This window comes from Pecten maximus, chromosome 18 (assembly GCF_902652985.1).
Source record: "Pecten maximus chromosome 18, xPecMax1.1, whole genome shotgun sequence".
Taxonomy (NCBI): Eukaryota; Metazoa; Mollusca; class Bivalvia; order Pectinida; family Pectinidae; genus Pecten; species Pecten maximus.
In genome coordinates, this window is record NC_047032.1 from 2,062,637 (window position 1) to 2,089,667 (window position 27,031).

General features: G+C 34.8%; 2 protein-coding genes across 2 annotated transcripts in view; both read right to left on the reverse strand.

Annotated features, from left to right (window-relative positions):
• The window catches only part of LOC117316945 (sporozoite surface protein 2-like), a 38,853-nt gene that overhangs the window by 7,038 nt on the left and 4,784 nt on the right, over nt 1-27,031 (reverse strand). The gene's annotated exons all lie outside the window — the stretch shown is intronic.
• Nucleotides 18,726-27,031, reverse strand: part of LOC117317093 (perlucin-like) — a 47,624-nt gene continuing 39,318 nt past the window's right edge. The window contains exon 6 of the transcript XR_004530093.1: nt 18,726-18,868. The gene's annotated coding sequence lies outside the window, so the exon portion shown is untranslated. The remainder of the gene's footprint in view (nt 18,869-27,031) is intronic.

The window sequence follows — 27,031 nt, forward strand, 5'->3', positions numbered from 1 at the left end:
TTTATATTAACTTTGTTTTTTTATCCTATCCAATTGATTGGTAACAACTTTGTCAATAAACGTTGATGAAATAATCACGCTCACTAATTGAATGAGGCGGAGATAGCAGGCCAAACGTAACCTACCCTTGCATATAGAGTCTATACCTAGTTCCTACGCCAACTTCAATGCAAATCGATATTCACGAAAGGCTTGATGATGAATGGAAACCTCCTTTATTTACACAAGTGTAGAAATAAAAGTCAACACAATGTTTTAATCTATCGATGATTGAGATGGTGTTTTTATCATGCAGATCCGCGTTTTATAAAGTCGTCGTTGATAACGCGCTTGAACGGAATAACACAAAACGTCAAACGGCCAAAGCCTTACAAGCGTTCGGATGACTTGTCGGGTATACACAGTCGGTTGCTGCCATATAAGAGTTTCTGGTTTTATGAAGGATGATTGACATTTTTCTGTAATCAGTCGTTATTGAATAAACCTAAAAGATTAGACAATGCCTTGCACGATTTCCTGGTGACATGAAAGACACCATCACCATGCTATCATAACATGTCTGAACCATGATCCTCATTATGACGATACATACTTGTATAAACGGAAGTTGGAGTCGGGTCGCGAGCGTCTGGTTTTACCCGGTAAACATTTGCCTTTCAACATGTGATATTGTCTTCAGTGAATAAAACAATTCGAGACAATCGGATAGAAAATTTATTCGACGGCGTATAAAACTCATCAACGCCTTTAAAGGAGCATTCCTTCGTTCGGACATCAGAAACATGCACAATTTCTATCGGTGAAATCTATGTCCGAACGATGATTATATGAGTGTTTATGCTTATAATTAATGAAATAAACACCGAAGTGTGCAGGACAAAGGCGTATCGTATACAAATACCGAATGTCTTTGCGGTAATTAGTCATACTTCGGGTCGAATTAAGAATGTTCATGACTTAATACTCGAAGAACTTTGGTTTATCTTGAGAGTAAAACTGCCGTATTATTGTAAAAAATACAACTTTTACTACTAGGAAAAAATACATATTTCCAGTAAGTTTAATTTTGACGACCTACACTGTATTCAGACGAAGGAATGGCCCTTTAAATATTTATAGACATTCGGAAATCGCCGACACTTTCGACGTCAGTATGAAAAAGGTAAAGAGTAAAAACATCACCATTGTAGATTGCTAATTATAGGACGTACTCGCATGAAAACGAATGCTTGTAAACATATATTTGCTAATGTGACAAACGAAAAGGAAACAAAATGATATTTTAATCATTACTCTATTAATTAACACGAAGTATGTTCAAGTGGAATATTGGTCTTACTTTCTATATGATAATATTTGCTGATAAATATACTTGTAATCACTCACTGATGATTACATACTATTTGGACAAACGATATAGAAATGTTCATAGGATACCCTCTGGAGTCTTCTATTCGTTTAACATTGGCCTTCCTTCAAGTTTTTGTGTCGCCTTGAAAAGGTGACATATATGTATTACTATGTCGGCGTCGTCGGTGTCGTCGGTGCCGTCGGCGTCGTCGTCGTCTGCGGCGGCGTCGTTCGCACAATGGTTTCCGTCCAATAACTTGAGTTCCCTTTGGCCAATCAAACTCAAGCTTCATACAGTGCTTCCTTATCAAAAGTGCTTGCTAGGGATTGCTTTTCAAGTTCAAATGTCAAGGTCACTGTTTCTATTAATAGAAAATTGGTTTCCATGCAATAACTCGATTTACCTTCTGCCAATCATACTCAAACTTCACACAGTGCTTCCTTACCAAAAGTGCTTGCTTGGGATTGCTTTTCAGGTTCAAAGGTCAAAGGTCCTTGCTACTATAGATATAAAATAGGTTTGCTTGCGATAACTTGAGATTCCTTGGGCCAATCAAACTCAAACTTGATGCATTGCCTTCTTATAGGAAGTGCTTGCTTGGGATTGCTTTAAGTTTCTATGTTCAAAGGTCAAAGGTCAAGGTCACTGTTGCTATTAATAGAAACTTGGTTTCTGTTTGATAACTCGAGCTTTTCAGGTTCGAAAGTCACGGTCACTGTAAATAAATAGAAAATCTGTCCCAGTTCCCTTTGGGTCAATCAACCTCAAATTTCATATAGTGCTTTCTGGTTTCTGTATGAAAAACACTTAAATTTTGCATGAAACTTGTTTTGATTTGCAAAGCAGATCAGTTTGATTTTTAAAATTCAAATCCTAGCTTGCTGTGCAGACGACACATCCACTTCCGTGGACTTCTTCTTATTTCCCTGGAAGTAAACCCCGATGTATTTCGGACCAGAATAATTTGGCGTTTTATATACAGTTATATCACAGCAACAGGACCATTACTATCCGTGGATATTAGGCCTTTAACAACCGGCCAATGTCTTTCTCAACTCCCTGAGGAGCATGCCGCCGGAGCTGCCATTTCGGCGCTATAACAGCTCACATTCATTACACTGCCGGGCCCTACCACGTACTCATTTACAGCTGAGTCGACTGGAATACGGAAACGGAACATTCAACGGTACAATAATACAGCACTCAAACGTGATAAAGTACAGACTGGTTCTCGGCCTTCGTTTTGATAATCTACATGTACGTCCAGGGAATCCGCTTTACTATCCTAGGTAGGAGTTCTTACTGCAGCTATGCGCATCTTTCGTGCGCAGTATTCTGGAAGTAAGTCTTGTAAATGTAAAGAGTTTGAAGTCACAATAAGGCCGCCAGTCAAATTAAGGAAACCTATGGTTGCTCAATAGTGGCCCTTGTTAAGCGGAGCGTCGCCCTGGCGGAGGATTAATGAACTAAGCATAATAACAAGATTTTGAAAATACGGTATATTGCTATCTAACGTGACGAAATGTCACATTTTAAGGCGTTTTGAGCCCGTTGGGGATTGCTCATTAGAACTGATAGGCTGAGAAAGGCACATACATTGACATGGAAGGGTGTTAAACATTAGATATTAGAATATCGCTACATCGTATTTTGAACAGTCAGGGTCATGCTGGGACGAGGTCATCATGTAGTAGTTGGTGGCTACCTCACTGAACAACATACATGTTACTATATATATATCGCCAGCAAACAGGGACACAACGCGATGTCACATTGAAGATCATTGAAGATAATTTTAACTTTCTTTTTATATGTTCTAGTCACGGACATTTATTAAAAAAAAAAACAACAACAACCAATAATGGGTATTTAAGCCATCTGTCTTCAAAGTAATGAGTTCCCAATACTGGTATTTTCATATGTGTTCATGTTGGCAGTGTTGTCAATGACATTGTTCTTTGTGTGACATCTTGTTACTGTTTAAGAATCTTATCTTGTATAATTCATACATATGTTTTTTTTTCATTTTCACATATTAAAAATTATTCCTAGAATATCATTCAATTGATCATAATGAAGACTACTTTTTTTTGTATTAGTAAGTTGATGCTAGGAAGCAACATAATTTATTTTTTGTAGTTTTTTCATATTTGCAATTAGAGTTATCACCCTTCGCAGTTCCTAATAATGGCATCCATTGCTAGCCTGTGAGACACAAATGTTCATTTTCACATATATATAAAAATGTCTCCATTTACAACATCAATTGTTTATAAGGTACGTTACAATACGGATTACTTCCTATAGATTTTACGAGATATCACATTATAGTAACGATAATTACACGTTAGATTATCAAGAGTACCCTGGTGTGGAAACAACAGAGAATACCGACATAATAACGAAACCGTAATTCTAACTAAAAAACAACAGAGAATACCGACATAATAACGAAACCGTAATTCTAACTAAAACAACAGAGAATACCGACATAATAACGAAACCGTAATTCTTACTCTAAATCGTCAAAACGAGGACAAAAACAACAGAGAATACCGACATAATAACGAAAATGTAATTCTAACTAAAAAACAACAGAGAATATCGACATAATAACGAAACCGTAATTCTAACTCAAAAACAACAGAGAATACCGACATAATAACGAAACCGTAATTCTTACTCTAAATCGTCAAAACGAGGACAAAAACAACAGAGAATACCGACATGATAACGAAATCGTAATTCTAACTAAAAACAACAGAGAATACCGACATAATAACGAAACCGTAATTCTAACTCTAAATCGTCAAAACGAGGACAAAAACAACAGAGAATACCGACATGATAACGAAACCGTAATTCTAACTCAAAAACAACAGAGAATACCGACATAATAACGAAACTGTAATTCTAACTAAAAAACAACAGAGAATATCGACATAATAACGAAACCGTAATTCTAACTCAAAAACAACAGAGAATACCGACATAATAACGAAAATGTAATTCTAACTAAAAAACAACAGAGAATATCGACATAATAACGAAACCGTAATTCTAACTCAAAAACAACAGAGAATACCGACATAATAACGAAACTGTAACTCTAACTCAAAAACAACAGAGAATACCGACATAATAACGAAACCGTAATTCTAACTAAAATAACAGAGAATACCGACATAATAACGAAACTGTAATTCTAACTCTAAAACAACAGAGAATACCGACATAATAACAAAACCGTAATTCTAACTAAAAAACAACAGAGAATACCGACATAATAACGAAACCATAATTCTAACTAAAAAACAACAGAGAATACCGACATAATAACGAAACTGTAATTCTAACTCAAAACAACAGAGAATACCGACATAATAACGAAACTGTAACTCTAACTCAAAAACAACAGAGAATACCGACATAATAACGAAACTGTAATTCTAACTAAAAAACAACAGAGAGTACCGACATAATAACGAAACTGTAACTCTAACTAAAAAATAACAGAGAATACCGACATAATAACGAAACTGTAATTCTAACTCAAAAACAACAGAGAATACCGACATAATAACGAAACTGTAATTCTAACTCAAAAACAATAGAGAATACCGACATAATAACGAAACCGTAATTCTAACTCAAAAACAACAGAGAATACCGACATAATAACGAAACCGTAATTCTAACTCAAAAACAACTGAGAATACCGACATAATAACGAAATCGTAATTCTAACGAAAAAACAAGAGGCCCATGGGCCTTAACGGTCACCTGATTTTTGAAATATTTCAGTAAATTTGAATGAAAGAATGAATTTAAAAACAAATAAAACAAACGATAGTCAAAAATGTGATTTCCCTATAACTATAGTAAAGTTTATCCCCTCCCATGGGGCAAACGCGAGACCCCAGGGCTAGGAAATTCACAATTATGGTAAAGCACCTTAAGACCCTTCGATCTGTGAAGAGTATTTAATTCTACCTTAAATGGGCTGTAAGAAGAAGATTTTTAAAATTTCTGTTAATTTGACCCTTTTTGGCCCCTCCCATCAGCCCCTGGGGGTCAGTCAGGGCCAACATGTACATACCATCAAACTGTCATCCCAAGCTGATAATGTTAACGAAGTTAGAATGAATTCCAATAAAAATTCAACAAATAATAGTCAAAAAATGTGATTTCCCTATATAAACTATAGTAAAGTTTACCCCCTCCCCAGGGGCAAACATGAGACCCAGGGTCATGAAATTCACAATTTTGGTAAAGCACCTTAAGACCCTTCCATCTATGTAGAGTATTTGATTCTACCATATCTGAGAGTAGAGAAGAAGATTTTGAAATTTTAGTCAATTTGACCCTTTTTGGCCCCGCCCACCAGCCCCTGGGGGTCAACTAGGGCCAACATGTACATACCATCAAAGTGTCTTCCCATGCTGATAATTTGATACAAGTTAGAATGAATTCCAATAAAAATCCAACAAATAATAGTCAAAAATGTGATTTCCCTATATAAACTATAGCAAAGTTTACCCCCTCCCCAGGGGCAAACGTGAGACCCCAGGGTCATGAAATTCACAATTTTGGTAAAGCACCTTAAGACCCTTTCATCTATGAAGAGTGTTTGATTCCACCTTATCTGAGAGTAGAGAAGAAGATTTTTGAAGTTTTAGTCAATTTGACCCTTTTTTTGCCCCGCCCCTCAGGCCCCTGGGGGGTGGGGACCATATAATTCACAATTTTGGTTCACCCTCAGCCATGGAAGCTTCTTGTAAAATTTCATTGAATTTGGTTCAGCAGTTTTTAAGAAGAAGTTGAAAATGTAAATTGTTTACGACTCACGACGGACGACGCACGACGCACGACGTCGGACAAAAGGCGATTGCAATAGGTCAACTGAGACTTCGTCTCAGGTGACCTTATAACAGAGAATACCGACATAATAACGAAATCGTAATTCTAACTCAAAAACAACAGAGAATACCGACATAATAACGAAATCGTAATTCTAACTCAAAAACAACAGAGAATATCGACATTATAATGAAACCATAATTCTAACTAAAAAACAACAGAGAATACCGACATAATAACGAAACAGTAATTCTAACTCAAAAATAACAGAGAATACCGACATAATAACGAAACTGTAATTCTAACTCAAAAATAACAGAGAATACCGACATAATAACGAAACTGTAACTCTAACTCAAAAACAACAGAGAATACCGACATAATAACGAAACCGTAATTCTAACTAAAAAATACAGAGAATACCGACATAATAACGAAACTGTTACTCTAACTCAAAAACAACATAGAATACCGACATAATAACGAAATCGTAATTCTAACTCAAAAACAACAGAGAATATCGACATAATAACGAAACCATAATTCTAACTAAAAAACAACAGAGAATACCGACATAATAACGAAACCGTAATTCTAACTAAAAAATACAGAGAATACCGACATAATAACGAAACTGTTACTCTAACTCAAAAACAACATAGAATACCGACATAATAACGAAATCGTAATTCTAACTCAAAAACAACAGAGAATATCGACATAATAACGAAACCATAATTCTAACTAAAAAACAACAGAGAATACCGACATAATAACGAAACTGTAACTCTAACTCAAAAACAACAGAGAATACCGACATAATAACGAAACTGTAATTCTAACTAAAAAACAATAGAGAATACCGACATAATAACGAAATCGTAATTCTAACTAAAAAATAACAGAGAATACCGACATAATGACAAAACCGTAATTCTAACTCAAAAACAACAGAGAATACCAACATAATAACAAAACCATCATTCTAACTCAAAAACAATAGAGAATACCGACATAATAACAAAACCGTAATTCTAACTTAAAAACAACAGAGAATACCGACATAACAAAACCGTAATTCTAATGCAAAAACAACAGAGAATACCGACATAATAATGAAACCGTAATTTTAACTAAAAAACAACAGAGAATACCGACATAATAACGAAACTTTTATTCTGACTCAAAAACAACAGAGAATACCGACATAATAACGAAATCGTAATTCTAACTCAAAATAACAGAGAATACCGACATAATAACGAAACCGTAATTCTAACTCAAAAGCAACAGAGAATACCGACATAATAATGAAACCGTAATTCTAACTAAAAACAAACAACAGAGAATACCGACATAATAACGAAACTTTTATTCTGGCTCAAAAACAACAGAGAATACCGACATAATAATGAAATCGTAATTCTAACTCAAAAACAACAGAGAATACCGACATAATAACGAAATCGTAATTCTAACTCAAAAACAACAGAGAATACCGACATAATAACGAAACCGTAATTCTAACTAAAAAAACAACAGAGAATACCGACATAATAACGAAACCGTAATTCTAACTAAAACAACAGAGAATACCGACATAATAACGAAACAGTAATTCTAACTAAAACAACAGAGAATACCGACATAATAACGAAATCGTAATTGTAACTCAAAAACAACAGAGAATACCGACATAATAACGAAACCGTAATTCTAACTAAAAACAACAACAGAGAATACCGACATAATAACGAAACCGTAATTCTAACTAAAAAACAACAGAGAATACCGACATAATAACGAAACCGTAATTCTAACTAAAAAACAACAGAGAAAACCGACATAATAACGAAACCGTAATTCTAACTCAAAAACAACAGAGAATACCGACATAATAACGAAACCGTAATTCGAACTCAAAAACAACAGAGAATACCGACATAATAACGAAACCGTAATTCTAACTCAAAAACAACAGAGAATACCGACATAATAACGAAATCGTAATTCTAACTCAAAAACAACAGAGAATACCGACATAATAACGAAACCATAATTCTAACTCAAAAACAACAGAGAATACCGACATAATAACGAAACTGTAATTCTAACTCAAAAACAACAGAGAATACCGACATAATAACGAAACCGTAATTCTAACTCAAAAACAACAGAGAATATCGACATAATAACGAAACTGTAATTCTAACTAAAAAACAACAGAGAATACCGACATAATAACGAAACCGTAATTCTAACTAAAAAACAACAGAGAATACCGACATCATAATTTAATTTTGTATGAAACACGCATTTTCATTGGCTGAAATAATTTTGTTATACCTCCATAACAAAATTTTTGACGTTGCGAAATGTAATGTCATTTTTGATTGGCTGATGACGTTGCGTAATAATTTATCACAGAAAAGAGTTCGCCAAAGAAAGTGAAATATCTTGGTGTGTATAAGACGAAATTAAATTATAAGGATTAACATTAATTATTTTTTCTGTTATACAGTCATAACATAAAAAACTGGAGTGTACTCTCTTCATAAACCGCTTCGCGGTTTATTTAGAGTACACTCCAGTTTTTTCTGTTATGACTGTATAACAGAAAAAATAATTGATATTAATCCTTAAATAACGAAACCGTAATTCTAACTCAAAAAAAACAACAGAGAATACCGACATAATAACGAAACCGTAATTTTGACTCGAAAAGCGAGGGAAAATTCTTGCCCAATATACACCCGTCCGATAATTATAGGCAAATGTCACAGCGTTTTGTATTAAAAAACCAAAAACAAAATACGAAAAAGTAGCAAGAGAAATCGTTAAATCGAGGTACTAATTTAGAAACGATAAAACTACATCTCATTAACAATTCTCATCAATTTTCGACGGAAAATAAATAACCTTAACAGTTATTTCATTATTGAGAAGGATGTGTAAAGTACATCATGTCACTGAATTTTGAAAGGCTCACACGTACAAAGTGACAGCTAAATGACCTGTTATGTTGGACAACAAACTATAAAACATCTCACGAAGCATACCTGTCCTGACACAGATAAGGGGGAGCCAAACTAGCTTTTAATGGAGTCCGAAATCCACATATATTTAGTCTAATCGAAAGTGTAAGCATTTAAAAGAACAATAATAAAATAAAATCGTGTCATAAAACAAAGATGACTCCGTCAGCATCGTGTGAACTGACTTGTCAAATCTGTAAATATGTGTTAAAACTCTGTTAAGACAGTGTTTTTTTAGAACCTTAATTTGTAGTGCCAATAATATTCAGTACATTGCGCAACCGGAAGGAAGTCGTATGCCGCCGCAAGATCATCGCAAAACCAACAAGAAATATCTTTAAAAAAAAGATAAACGGCATAGGTTTAATGCTGGTGGTTATGATATAAAACTGCTGGTGAAATAAATTAACGAGATAATGCATTTCAGCACGGATAACAAAATTATATCAGTTTGAATCATTGTTGGTGAAAAAAAAGACTGCATTTGAATCAGGATTTTAAATCTATTAATGTGTCGTTTGAAAAAATACATCCACCTATTCAGCTTGCATTCAATCTTAACTTTGTTTCGTTTTTAACTGCATATCTGCATTTTGCATTTACCGCTACATTGACCAATCACATACTTCATCTTGACCAGTAACGCCACATGTCGCGTCATATCCGGGGCAAAAAATACATCGCTGAAGTCATTACGACTTAATTTGATATCAACCTGCGATTCCATTCATTACACATTTGTAAGAACATCCTCTTCAACTGGAAAACTCTACATCAGCCATATGATTTAAAACCGAATACCTCTCCCTTTTTTGTTTAGAAAAAGACTATTTTATCGAATTGGTTGAGTGATAGATTTGGAATGCTTGGATACAAATGGTTGCTAGGCAACGCTGCCGTTTCGCGTGTTTTCCTGTTCCCACCAGTATTGTTACACCAGAGACGCTCCATACTCCAACATCAGAGACACTCCATACTCCAACATCAGAGACACTCCATACTCCAACATCAGAGACACTCCATACTCCAACATCGGAGACACTCCATACTCCAACATCGGAGACACTCCATACTCCAACATCAGAGACACTCCATACTCCAACACCAGAGACACTCCATACTCCAACATCAGAGACACTCCATACTCCAACATCAGAGACACTCCATACTCCAACATCAGAGACACTCCATACTCCAACATCAGAGACACTCCATACTCCAACACCAGAGACACTCCATACTCCAACACCAGAGACACTCCATACTCCAACATCAGAGACACTCCATACTCCAACACCAGAGACACTCCATACTCCAACACCAGAGACACTCCATACTCCAACATCAGAGACACTCTATACTCCAACACCAGAGACACTCCATACTCCAACATCAGAGACACTCCATACTCCAACATCAGAGACACTCCATACTCCAACATCAGAGACACTCCATACTCCAACATCAGAGACGCTCCATACTCCAACATCAGAGACACTCCATACTCCAACATCAGAGACACTCCATACTCCAACATCAGAGACACTCCATACTCCAACATCAGAGACGCTCCATACTCCAACATCAGAGACACTCCATACTCCAACATCAGAGACACTCCATACTCCAACATCAGAGACACTCCATACTCCAACATCAGAGACACTCAATACTCCAACATCAGAGACGCTCCATACTCCAACATCAGAGACACTCCATACTCCAACATCAGAGACACTCCATACTCCAACATCAGAGACGCTCCATACTCCAACATCAGAGACACTCCATACTCCAACATCAGAGACGCTCCATACTCCAACATCAGAGACACTCCATACTCCAACATCAGAGACACTCCATACTCCAACATCAGAGACACTCCATACTCCAACATCAGAGACACTCCATACTCCAACACCAGAGACACTCCATACTCCAACATCAGAGACACTCCATACTCCAACATCAGAGACACTCCATACTCCAACATCAGAGACGCTCCATACTCCAACATCAGAGACGCTCCATACTCCAACATCAGAGACACTCCATACTCCAACATCAGAGACACTCCATACTCCAACATCAGAGACACTCCATACTCCAACATCAGAGACACTCCATACTCCAACATCAGAGACGCTCCATACTCCAACATCAGAGACACTCCATACTCCAACATCAGAGACACTCCATACTCCAACATCAGAGACACTCCATACTCCAACATCAGAGACACTCCATACTCCAACATCAGAGACACTCAATACTCCAACATCAGAGACGCTCCATACTCCAACATCAGAGACACTCCATACTCCAACATCAGAGACACTCCATACTCCAACATCAGAGACACTCCATACTCCAACATCAGAGACGCTCCATACTCCAACATCAGAGACACTCCATACTCCAACATCAGAGACACTCCATACTCCAACATCAGAGACACTCCATACTCCAACATCAGAGACACTCCATACTCCAACATCAGAGACACTCCATACTCCAACATCAGAGACACTCCATACTCCAACATCAGAGACACTCCATACTCCAACATCAGAGACACTCCATACTCCAACATCAGAGACACTCCATACTCCAACACCAGAGACACTCCATACTCCAACATCAGAGACACTCCATACTCCAACATCAGAGACACTCCATACTCCAACATCAGAGACACTCCATACTCCAACATCAGAGACACTCCATACTCCAACATCAGAGACACTCCATACTCCAACACCAGAGACACTCCATACTCCAACATCAGAGACACTCCATAATCCAACATCAGAGACACTCCATACTCCAACACCAGAGACACTCCATACTCCAACATCAGAGACGCTCCATACTCCAACATCAGAGACACTCCATACTCCATCAGAGACACTCCATACTCCAACATCAGAGACACTCCATACTCCAACATCAGAGACACTCCATACTCCAACACCAGAGACACTCCATACTCCAACATCAGAGACACTCCATACTCCAACATCAGAGACACTCCATACTCCAACACAAGAGACACTCCATACTCCAACATCAGAGACGCTCCATACTCCAACATCAGAGACACTCCATACTCCATCAGAGACACTCCATACTCCAACATCAGAGACACTCCATACTCCAACATCAGAGACACTCCATACTCCAACATCAGAGACACTCCATACTCCAACACCAGAGACACTCCATACTCCAACATCAGAGACACTCCATACTCCAACATCAGAGACACTCCATACTCCAACACCAGAGACACTCCATACTCCAACATCAGAGACGCTCCATACTCCAACATCAGAGACACTCCATACTCCAACATCAGAAAACTTTATAATCACAAACAAGTTTATTAAAGTCGTGCAGACAGAAGAAAACATTTTGTCGGACATTCTTTGGGATGTCGACTAGAGGGAAGAAACCCCAGCTGGCAGCTGTCCAGTTTTCGGAATGTCTGCTTGTCAATGGAGACTATTTCTATCACCGTATTGTTTTGTGAATGTACATATACTCGGGTACCAATTGCCAAGATACCAAACAAAATTATTCTTTTCCAAGTTTTCGACACTGACTTTTCTTCCATCATTATGATTATCTTTCCTTGTGGTGTGATATTTTGTCCTTCCTAGTTTAACAAAAACAACTATTGATATCAAATTAGTCGAATAATAGTTTTGAAATATTTGGATGCAAAAGAATGTTGCCAAGCAACGCTACCGTACCGCGTGGTATTTTCTATACTCAGTGGTCTGGCTCGACCACAAATACTGTTACTTCAGTTTCAGAAAACTTAATATCATAATCAGATGTGTTGGATAGAAGAGAACACTTTGTCCAACATTCTTTGTCACATCGACTCTCGGAAATGAAATCCCGCTGTCTGCGTGCAAGGCCGGTCAAACTGGTATCCGATTATTTATACTGGTTAAGAATTGTTTTCTTGAAATAATTTTTATTCTATGATATGTAGGCTAGAGCCGTTAACGGATAGTGTTTGCTCTCTGCTCATTCTGTCCTTCATCGCGCACGCGCCTTGAAAAAAAGCACTTGAATATAACTGTTGACATCACTTCCGCTTTGATATCGGCATGGAAGGATAAAAATATGATTGGGTGTAAATAACTATGCGACACTGCAATAAAGATAAGACAGAGTCGGATGGGCTGTGAACTTTCACTTTCTTCATAGCCGCCGTCTTTGTTGCTAATCACTACTGCGTAGGTGTCGCTGATGATGTCAGACAAATAGAAAGGGATCCAACAGATGAAAAAGACGACGATGTTGATGATGAGAAGTTTGATGACTCTCCTTTTCTTCTGTAGGTTTGACGTCGTTGTGATATTAACAGCCCATAGCTTCTTTATTATTCCTTTGTACCAGTAAACCATACAAGCGATTGGGATGATGAAAAGGACGACGAAATCGACACATCTGAAGATCAAATCATTATAATCTGCCTCAACTAACACATTACAAAATCCGCTTTGGTATTCATCGTCGTCGGTAAAGGTTGTGGCATTTTCGTCGTCTTCCTCTGCTAAAACAGAATTACTTTTCAATATCTTAGCGACTTCGTATTGCAGAAATATACGTAAACTATAAACAAACGCTGAGATCCACACCGTCAACAAGTATATGGTCGCCGCCCGTTTTGTCGGGCGGTACGTCATTGCCATAGAGACGGCAATATGGCGATCGTAAGATATCAGTAAAGATGAGAATATCCCAGCAGACAAGGTTGCGAGTTCGAAATAAGGGGAGAAATAGCACCATCCGTCCGGTACCGGGACTCTTGTGATGGTGATGACAATAGCTGTGATGACAAATATCCCCACACCTGTATCGGCGATGGACATAGAGGTCATGTAGAAGTTGCTGACATTTCTCAGACTACGTTTGGTACACATGATGTATATCAGAAAGCTATTTCCTGTTACAATCACAAGCCCAGCCATGCACATAAAACAAACGTAAACTGTCTCCTCTGTGGTAGCCATGATGGTGAACAAGCGTTTTTCAGATCGTCTTTAGATCACAGAAATGCTTGTAACGGTACCAATCGCTAACCCCGCGAAGGTTTTGGGCCTCTTCGTGTATGCGAGCAAACAGGTTCGTCAGTTTTAAATGTAATGTTTCAAACCTGCAAATGTTAATACAGTCCTTGAATGTCTTTGTCAAGGCTCGTCTGAAAACATTATAAAATCATCTTGTCCGTCTTTATTTAATAAACGAACAACACCGGTCCATCTGGTCCGTCCGTTTGGACCTCAAAAACGAAAACGGCCATTTTCTCTCACCAAAGCGTTATATGTTTGAGGCATGGAAATTAATGAATGAAAGTTTTGACATATATATAATTGTGAAAAGTTATATAGTTTATATCACAATATTATCCCTACCGTATTGGTTGTTGGGATAATCACGTGTTACGTCCGTCCACAGAAGTTACCCGTCAACAGTGTAAACAAATATCCAGAGAGTGAGAGTTGCTTCATATGTGTCCGGGTATATATTTACGTGTCAATTGACGAACCACCTGATTCATGACTGACACTGGATGGAACTTTCCCGAGGCACAATCGATAGAGTAATGTTAAGATATTTGATGTTGATATTGCGGAGACAGTGTGACGTTTACAGGGTCCGTATCAGTCACTACTGATGATCCATATTGTCTAACATATAATACATATAATTAGTGTTACTCGAGTCCTCAGTGCAAAAATATACAGAAATATACAGCTGACCTGGCTGTGTTTATGTAATATTCATAAAGTACCAACTAGCTATACAGTTGAAATATAACACAATGATTGATCAGTTCCTCTGAGTAATCCTACAGTAGAAATACAAATATACCTAAACAGAGAGCTATTTATATTAACAGAACAGAATAATATCCTACATGAAATAATGAGTGCTCCCTGACCAAAATGAATCTTCCCTATCTGGGGTTTATTCAGGGTAATATCACATTATACAACTATAAATATTTATATTTCCACTCAATTCAGACTCAATGAACCTACCACAGTTAACTCGAGTCATTTTTCAATGAACTATATCAAGTCCGGCGTAGGAATACATTTGTTGAGCTCGGACTATATTTTTTTTAATTCCTTTTCAAAAGTGATCATATTTATATGAAATAAATTCCTTTAAAACTAATATTTGTTTTAATTCGCTATTAAGTTTGTTCACGAAAGAAATCCTAAAAGTATTAACCATATGTAGACGAAGAGTGATGACGTACATTTCGGTAAGTTCTGCGGTAGACTTGCACAAGTCCCTATTTGTCAAAGACAAAATATTGTACCAAATATCAAAAACATATAAATATAAATATGGGGGTATAAACCTCAATAGGTCTTGAGACAAATTTTATGAACTGCGAAGCAGTTCATAATAAATTTGTCTCAAGACCTATTGAGGTTTATACCCCCATACACCTCAACATAACTTTATTGAATCCTTAATTACTATGAGGGTAAGAGAGTTTCAACACTCCTTGACCGAGTGAGCACTCACTATGACCGAGTGCTCACTTTTACCGAGCGCTCACTTCACTGAGTACTCACTGCTACCGAGCACTCAAAATACCGAGCACTCACTGAGTACTCCCTAGCATATAATTAACGTTAGGCATGAACGTACCACACTCTGTGCTCTAAGACACTTTCTTATAAACCACGAGCAGACCCAAGGCTATTGATATTGATAAACTTACAACGTATGTGATGTACCGATCACATAGACTAACTAGAGTCCCCACGGAGAAGGGAAGCCTTACTCAGGCACATCTACCTCCGTACTCTACCGTAAGTTATTACATACACAATACAGTACTTTGATATAGGGAAGCCTTGTTCAGGCACGTCTATATCTTTGCTAATACCTTTTTGCCCGGCCTTATCTCGTTCGTGTCAGACGAAGAAGTGAACACTATCTAATTTCGACCGCCGCCTTTTATACTCTCGCGAAAGGGAAACTAGCGCCACCTATTATAAAATCAGGATCTTTAGAACGCTTCTAAACCTCCTAGGTGTATATTACTTACAAACGTCTACCTGACGTTGAGGCTAATAAACAAAGTGGAAGACGGACAGTCCGGAACGACAGGTAACATAACACACAACAGAACAGTGGTTCACCACACTAGCAACAATTCTCACACAATTGGTATCTCCTGGACCCGCCCACTTAGGGGTATCAACCGACGCGGTACATCTGGGCAACAGTTATAGGGCGTTTGTGCTAGGAATGTCGTACCATTGTCTATTGCATTAAAGATATTTCTATTGTCTAAAGAGAGGTATTGTCCCAGAGAAAGGCATGCTTAATATCCGGTCACTAAAGTAACAAATCTTACAGTATATCCAGTTATCATTATTGCTCAGGTATATATTTCGTTACCATAGTTACAAAGAACTTAGAGGCCTTGGAGAGACATGGTATATATCCAGTCACTGTAAGTACCCTTAGTCTCAGGTATTTACCCGGTTGCCATAGTTACAAAGAACTTAGAGGCCTTGGAGAGATATGGTATATATCCAGTCACTGTAAGTGCCCTTAGTCTCAGGTATATATCCGGTTACCATAGCTACAAAGATTGTAGCTGTATTGGAGAAATATGGTATATATCGAGTCATTACACTCACACACGGTACTTGAGAGATATGCCCCAACACAGTCCTATGTTCACAAAAAGTTAGCGTCAGTTAAAAGTCTGCCGGGAAATTAGACCAGACTCAGTTACTGTCTGTGTTTAAATTGATCATTTCATTCAGATTCTCAGGGAGATCGATATAGATTTCCATGAACTACTCATTCCCGAGAATTGGAACATTTGATGATTATAGATGTAGTACAGTTTACATATCCTACTGAAAAAGTAACACAAATTTTCTGTTTATCCGACTTATGTCTTTTTGTATAGAATAATGTTGTCTCGTATAGCTTGAGTGAGAACGTTTGTTTGGATTTTCGATCACAGAAGTTTAACATCAGTAACTTATGTTCCGAACGGACCAGTGACCTTTTGGAGGCATTGTTTATCTATATGATAGTGTTTCTAAATCACCTTTTAAATGATGGTGATTTTTCTTAAAGGTTTAAGTTCTGATTGCGTCTTCTCTTTTAAGATATGTTGTATTCACTTATTTCCTTACTGGCACCAACGGGCCAGGTAGTTTTTCCTCAGGAGAAAGATTTTGGAGGGGACTAGCTTAGATGTTTTTCTTCTGAGCTAGTTGATATTTCTTCGTTACATTATGGATTAAAGTTAAGAGGAATTATTTAAAATTACCATTGCTTCTGAATCTATAACCCACGTGTGAGGAAGTATGTTGATCTCTAAATAGCTTGAGTGAAGAACGTGACCCAGTTCGCCGCGCATGAATATATACTGTATACCTCATGACCTTACATCAATATAGGCTAAAGTAAATCTGAACACAGGTAAACGTTGTATATTTCACACCTGATTACATTTCACACCTCAGCGGGATATGCGAAGAAAAGAAAATGGGGGAACTGGATAAATCCCGAGTGTTCCGAGTGCAATTGTATCGAGAATTCCGAACGGAATTTTCCGATTTTGAACGAGGTAAATACATTTCTTAAAAGTAGTTTAGGGCGAAATTAAAACGGGGCGAATATCTTTTGTGTTGCTCAAGGGCGAAAATAACCTGGGGCGAAAAATACCAGGTATACAGTATAAATATTGGCGGACTTCTTTCCGTAAACCACGTGTCAGTATTAAATTACTAACAACTATCATGTCTAATTTTCATATCAACATGGAATTATTTATCTTACTTCTAGGCCAACAGTGAAATCGTTGTAATAAATAAAGTGTTGTAATATTATGTAAATGAAATAACATTTCAAAAGCGAGATCATTGTTTTGTGATCAAAGAGAAAGTGGGCGGGGTTTAGCTGTGTTTCGACGGCTCTTATCGTCAAAATAATGTTGAGTATGAACGTAGAATAGACAGGGTATTATATGCATATGACTTTATGAGTAATGTTGCTGTTGAAAGAAAATGTTGTAGAATTAAGAATCAACATTTGATTTTGTTTAATGTATGAGATCATAAATCCGATTGGGCAGTTTGTAAATCGTCTCATAAACTAAAAATAGAGAGAGAGAGGCTTACCCTTAATAAAAACAGGAGTCATTCGACCATCGTTAAAGGTCAAAGGTCACGATCAAACTGTTCAAGAAGTTGCTTTGGCTTATTACGCGAGACATTCCTTTTTTTGTTGATCTGTTGGGATTTTATTTTTATTTATCTATTTGTTTATCATTTTTTTGGTGATCTGTTAAGATTTGTTATCTTTTTCAATTACGATTTGTTTTAACTGTACTAATGAAATCTTAGTGTTTTATTTTGGCGCTTCACTCTAAAGGAAAGAAAACATGTTAAGCACCACAACTACAGAAAGTCGTGTCTATATTTATTGGCTGAAATGTGGTTTTCACTTTAGGTTTGTATCGAGTTAAACAAGGACAGTCTCAGTTGTGGATTGTCTCCCTTGATCATCACTCTTCTCCTAACCGATGACTGAAATCTGTCCGGTTTCGTATCTGAAACAAAAAATGAATATATCAAATGACAAAGAATAATTTAATTATTTAAAGGTTAATTGATACTTATAGTCATTTGTACACCAATTTTTGTAACCATATTCTCGCACCTTTTACGCTCTTTTAATACAACTCTATATTATTTTCTCTTCACCAATTCAGGCCCGGCAGATATTTCTAACTGAAGTCTCATTGTGTATAAGAAACTGGAGAAATCGAATATTTCACCACTGTTTCCTCGACTTCATTTAGCAATATTTAGTCATATGGGTTAGTTTAGAAACTCTCTCGCAGAGATAAAATAACCTCACTCGATTATTTCGGCCGAGCCAATTAAAGATGTTGGGACTAAGTGGAAGCTCCGTTTTACGGAACATTTCCAAATGACGCGATTTTTTTAAAATAAAAGACATCAACAGTTGCCAGCCGACGCAATAGATAATATGATTGACACCTGTCAGTTTAATTGATGATAATGACATTCGCCGAGTCAAATCCCAGCCAAGGCAGTTGTGAAATATGTTAATGGAAAAGTAATTCACTAAAGTCTCATATCTCATTTCACGCATGGACGCATGGGGTTTCATTAAAATGTCGAAACACAGCTACATAGCCATTATTTGTCAAATATTTAACGGTTAGAAATATCTGCCGGACCTGAATTGGTGTAACCCAACGGTTAGAAATATGGTACTGAGAGATAAATAGCAAAATAATCAAATAATATAAGCACACATATATAATGCTAAAACACGCAATGTTTGTATAAACACCGTATACAATATGTTATACTAACACACGCAATGTTTGTATAAACACCGTATACAATATGTTATACTAACACACGCAATGTTTGTATAAACTCCGTATACAATATGTTATACTAAAACACGCAATGTTTGTATAAACACCGTATACAATATGTTATACTAACACGCAATGTTTGTATCAACACCGTATACAATATGTTATACTAACACACGCAATGTTAGTATAAACACCGTATACAATATGTTATACTAAAACACGCAATGTTTGTATAAAAACCGTATACAATATGTTATACTAACACACGCAATGTTTGTATAAACACCGTATACAATATGTTATACTAAAACACGCAATGTTTGTATAAACACCGTATACAATATGTTATACTAAAACACGCAATGTTTGTATAAACACCGTATACAATATGTTATACTAAAACACGCAATGTTTGTATAAACTCCGTATACAATATGTTATACTACAAACACGTAATGTTTGTATAAACACCGTATACAATATGTTATACTAAAAACACGCAATGTTTGTATAAACTCCGTATACAATATGTTATACTAAAACACGCAATGTTTGTATAAACTCCGTATACAATATGTTATACTAAAACACGCAATGTTTGTATAAACACCGTATACAATATGTTATACTAAAACACGTAATGTTTGTATAAACACCGTATACAATATGTTATACTAAAACACGCAATGTTTGTATAAACTCCGTATACAATATGTTATACTAAAACACGTAATGTTTGTATAAACACCGTATACAATATGTTATACTAACACACGCAATGTTAGTATAAACACCGTATACAATATGTTATACTAAAACACACAATGTTTGTATAAACACCGTATACAATATGTTATACTAACACACGCAATGTTTGTATAAACACCGTATACAATATGTTATACTAAAACACGCAATGTTTGTATAAACACCGTATACAATATGTTATACTAAAACACGCAATGTTTGTATAAACACCGTATACAATATGTTATACTAAAACACGCAATGTTTGTATAAACACCGTATACAATATGTTATACTAAAAACACGCAATGTTTGTATAAACACCGTATACAATATGTTATACTAAAACACGTAATGTTTGTATAAACTCCGTATACAATATGTTATACTAAAACACGCAATGTTTGTATAAACACCGTATACAATATGTTATACTAAAACACGCAATGTTTGTATAAACACCGTATACAATATGTTATACTAAAACACGCAATGTTTGTATAAACACCGTATACAATATGTTATACTAAAACACGTAATGTTTGTATAAACACCGTATACAATATGTTATACTAAAACACGTAATGTTTGTATAAACACCGTATACAATATGTTATACTAAAACACGCAATGTTTGTATAAACACCGTATACAATATGTTATACTAAAACACGCAATGTTTGTATAAACACCGTATACAATATGTTATACTAAAACACGCAATGTTTGTATAAACACCGTATACAATATGTTATACTAAAACACGCAATGTTTGTATAAACACCGTATACAATATGTTATACTAAAACACGCAATGTTTGTATAAACACCGTATACAATATGTTATACTAAAACACGCAATGTTTGTATAAACACCGTATACAATATGTTATACTAAAACACGCAATGTTTGTATAAACACCGTATACAATATGTTATACTAAAACACGCAATGTTTGTATAAACACCGTATACAATATGTTATACTAAAACACGCAATGTTTGTATAAACACCGTATACAATATGTTATACTAAAACACGCAATGTTTGTATAAACACCGTATACAATATGTTATACTAAAACACGTAATGTTTGTATAAACACCGTATACAATATGTTATACTAAAACACGCAATGTTTGTATAAACACCGTATACAATATGTTATACTAAAACACGCAATGTTTGTATAAACACCGTATACAATATGTTATACTAAAACACGCAATGTTTGTATAAACACCGTATACAATATGTTATACTAAAACACGCAATGTTTGTATAAACACCGTATACAATATGTTATACTAAAACACGCAATGTTTGTATAAACACCGTATACAATATGTTATACTAAAACACGCAATGTTTGTATAAACACCGTATACAATATGTTATACTAAAACACGTAATGTTTGTATAAACACCGTATACAATATGTTATACTAAAACACGCAATGTTTGTATAAACACCGTATACAATATGTTATACTAAAACACGCAATGTTTGTATAAACACCGTATACAATATGTTATACTAAAACACGCAATGTTTGTATAAACACCGTATACAATATGTTATACTAAAACACGCAATGTTTGTATAAACACCGTATACAATATGTTATACTAAAACACGCAATGTTTGTATAAACTCCGTATACAATATGTTATACTAAAACACGCAATGTTTGTATAAACACCGTATACAATATGTTATACTAAACACGCAATGTTTGTATAAACACCGTATACAATATGTTATACTAAAACACGCAATGTTTGTATAAACACCGTATACAATATGTTATACTAAAACACGCAATGTTTGTATAAACACCGTATACAATATGTTATACTAAAACACGCAATGTTTGTATAAACACCGTATACAATATGTTATACTAAAACACGTAATGTTTGTATAAACACCGTATACAATATGTTATACTAAAACACGCAATGTTTGTATAAACACCGTATACAATATGTTATACTAAAACACGCAATGTTTGTATAAACACCGTATACAATATGTTATACTAAAACACGTAATGTTTGTATAAACACCGTATACAATATGTTATACTAAAACACGCAATGTTTGTATAAACACCGTATACAATATGTTATACTAAAACACGCAATGTTTGTATAAACACCGTATACAATATGTTATACTAAAACACGCAATGTTTGTATAAACACCGTATACAATATGTTATACTAAAACACGTAATGTTTGTATAAACACCGTATACAATATGTTATACTAAAACACGCAATGTTTGTATAAACACCGTATACAATATGTTATACTAAAACACGCAATGTTTGTATAAACACCGTATACAATATGTTATACTAAAACACGCAATGTTTGTATAAACTACCGTATACAATATGTTATACTAAAACACGCAATGTTTGTATAAACACCGTATACAATATGTTATACTAAAACACGCAATGTTTGTATAAACACCGTATACAATATGTTATACTAAAACACGCAATGTTTGTATAAACACCGTATACAATATGTTATACTAAAACACGCAATGTTTGTATAAACACCGTATACAATATGTTATACTAAAACACGCAATGTTTGTATAAACACCGTATACAATATGTTATACTAAACACGCAATGTTTGTATAAACACCGTATACAATATGTTATACTAAAACACGTAATGTTTGTATAAACACCGTATACAATATGTTATACTAAAACACGCAATGTTTGTATAAACACCGTATACAATATGTTATACTAAAACACGCAATGTTTGTATAAACACCGTATACAATATGTTATACTAACACACGCAATGTTTGTATAAACACCGTATACAATATGTTATACTATCAACACGCAATGTTTGTATAAACACCGTATACAATATGTTATACTAAAACACGCAATGTTTGTATAAACACCGTATACAATATGTTATACTAAAACACGCAATGTTTGTATAAACACCGTATACAATATGTTATACTAAAACACGCAATGTTTGTATAAACACCGTATACAATATGTTATACTAAAACACGCAATGTTTGTATAAACACCGTATACAATATGTTATACTAAAACACGCAATGTTTGTATAAACACCGTATACAATATGTTATACTAAAACACGCAATGTTTGTATAAACACCGTATACAATATGTTATACTAACACACGCAATGTTTGTATAAACACCGTATACAATATGTTATACTATCAACACGCAATGTTTGTATAAACACCGTATACAATATGTTATACTAAAACACGCAATGTTTGTATAAACACCGTATACAATATGTTATACTAAAACACGCAATGTTTGTATAAACACCGTATACAATATGTTATACTAAAACACGCAATGTTTGTATAAACACCGTATACAATATGTTATACTAAAACACGCAATGTTTGTATAAACACCGTATACAATATGTTATACTAAAACACGCAATGTTTGTATAAACACCGTATACAATATGTTATACTAAAACACGCAATGTTTGTATAAACACCGTATACAATATGTTATACTAAAACACGTAATGTTTGTATAAACACCGTATACAATATGTTATACTAAAACACGCAATGTTTGTATAAACACCGTATACAATATGTTATACTAAAACACGCAATGTTTGTATAAACACCGTATACAATATGTTATACTAAAACACGCAATGTTTGTATAAACACCGTATACAATATGTTATACTAAAACACGTAATGTTTGTATAAACACCGTATACAATATGTTATACTAAAACACGCAATGTTTGTATAAACACCGTATACAATATGTTATACTAAAACACGCAATGTTTGTATAAACACCGTATACAATATGTTATACTAAAACACGCAATGTTTGTATAAACACCGTATACAATATGTTATACTAAAACACGCAATGTTTGTATAAACACCGTATACAATATGTTATACTAAAACACGCAATGTTTGTATAAACACCGTATAAAATATGTTATACTAAAAACACGTAATGTTTGTATAAACACCGTATAAAATATGTTATACTAACACACGCAATGTTTGTATAAACTCCGTATACAATATGTTATACTAAAACACGCAATGTTTGTATAAACACCGTATACAATATGTTATACTAAAACACGTAATGTTTGTATAAACACCGTATACAATATGTTATACTAAAACACGTAATGTTTGTATAAACACCGTATAAAATATGTTATACTAAAACACGCAATGTTTGTATAAACACCGTATACAATATGTTATACTAAAACACGTAATGTTTGTATAAACTCCGTATACAATATGTTATACTAAAACACACACGATATGTGTCACCTTTACGCACTGACGGCGGGTTGTATTACAATTCTAAATTGAATCGTTGATCAACTGATCTACGACCCAAACTAATAATAATTATCTGTATGAAGCGAATGATGTTTGTATGGGGACTAGATGATCAATTAACAAAGCTTTTCACACCTGGGCCCAGTCGTTCAAAAGGTTATCAGGCTAATCACAGTGTAACAACAGTTCTATAATCCTGATAAAACATTCCTGGTGAAACTAACTTGACAAAATTTAATGAATCTATATCATTTGTCAGTCATTTCCTGCCTGCATATTTTAAAGAATCTAAATACATCGGTTTTAGAGTAAATGAGAAGGAAAATGCTCACTAATCCAGTGATTAAGCTAATAGCCTTTCGAACAACTGGACACTGGTTTGTGTTTAGGAAACATTTCAACTTTGAGTACAGCAGAGTTGAGGTTCATTTAAATAAGAAATCCAATAATATTTTGCCTATAAATCACGACTCTGCTGCAATTAAACAGAAGTAACTTCATCAATTGATAGTATGTATCACAGCTAACCATGGGTCTTGCTGTTGACATTTAATCTGTTAATTTGTCTGTTAATTTCGGCAACGCATGCGTAGAATGCAGGTTTCAGGCGAACACAGCAAGTTTATGTGGATCACGTATATTGCACACAAAAAAGCCAGGCCGTCATGTTCACAACTTCACAAGTGTCTATCGCAGGCATTGAGAACATTTTTTGACCGAATTTGAATTTATGAAAGAATAAACATTGATTCTCTTTTGAGGATAGGCATTCAGAATCGTTGAAGGTCAGAGGCGACTAGTTTGAGGCTTTGAGAATGCGTACATATTGCAGTTTGTAAACAAAAACAATAACACATTGTAACGAAGTTTATCACATGGCATATCAGTTGTGAAACCGGCGTGGTTATGGGATAAATATATATAACAATTATTGTGACAAATTTATTGAATTAGGTTTCTCATTAGATGGTAACATAAACAGAAGATGTCTAACAGTGTGTTCAGTAATCATGGTAGAGGCTTATCTATTTTTTTTAATTTCTCAAGTACATTTTATAGCACAATATACTGGGTCAACGTTTGCTTTTCTCCGTTGCCGTTTGTAAGCAGTGTTTTGATTGGACAAATAAGTGATATTTTCACTAGTGTAAAATATAAGAAAAAGTGATATTGTTCACTAGTTAAAATATCTGTTTTCGATATTTCACTAGTAAAAATGTAATAAAGGAAGTTCAATTACATAAGATAGGCTTGTCATGTTTCCTTATTTTGAACACATATTCCCCTAAAAGTTTTCGATATCCACACCACTAGGACACTACAATATGCTATTACTATAGGATTAGCAGAGGACGCCCCCCCCCCCCCCCCCCCCCCCTCCGACCCTTGTACTTTACCTCGTGTTAATGTATATTTGTACATAATTTGACTTTGTGACTTAGAATGCTTTACATGCTTGTGTTTTCTGATCTTATATAAAGCTTAAATTTAGCTTTACGATTGGATTAAAAACAAATGCCTTTTTTCGATACATTTCCAGGACCAGACAGGGCCATATTTCAATTTTTAGTTACAAAGACTAACCTAAGTTAAAAAATCAACGAACAAAATATAAACATATTCAAATATTTCTAAATGATATGCGACCATAAACGTTATCAATATTTCATTTCTTGAATATGTATACTTTTATAATATTTATAATATTGTATTATATTCTATAATATTGTATTATATTTTTAATACTTTATAATATTGCATTTTATTGCATATTCATAATATTGTATAATATTTTATAATATTGTATGATATTTTATAATACTTTATAATATTGTACTATATTTTAAGATTTTTTATAATATTGTATGATGACTTAAAATACTTTATAATATTTTATGATATTTCATAATATTTTACATGTGTATAATACGTTATAATATTGTATTAAATTTATGCTTTGTGATATTGTATTAAATTTTATATTTTAAAATATTGTATGATATTTTATAATATTTTATAATATTTTATCATATTTTATAATACTTTATTATATTGTATTATATTCTCTGATATTGTATTATATTTTATAATGTTTTATTAAACTGTATTGCATTTTATAATACTTTATAATAATCAGCATGAAGTTATCGACTTATGGGTTTAGTACATACCATAACCTTGATGTTATTATATTTTGGCAAATTTGAAATTCCCAACTTTCTATCC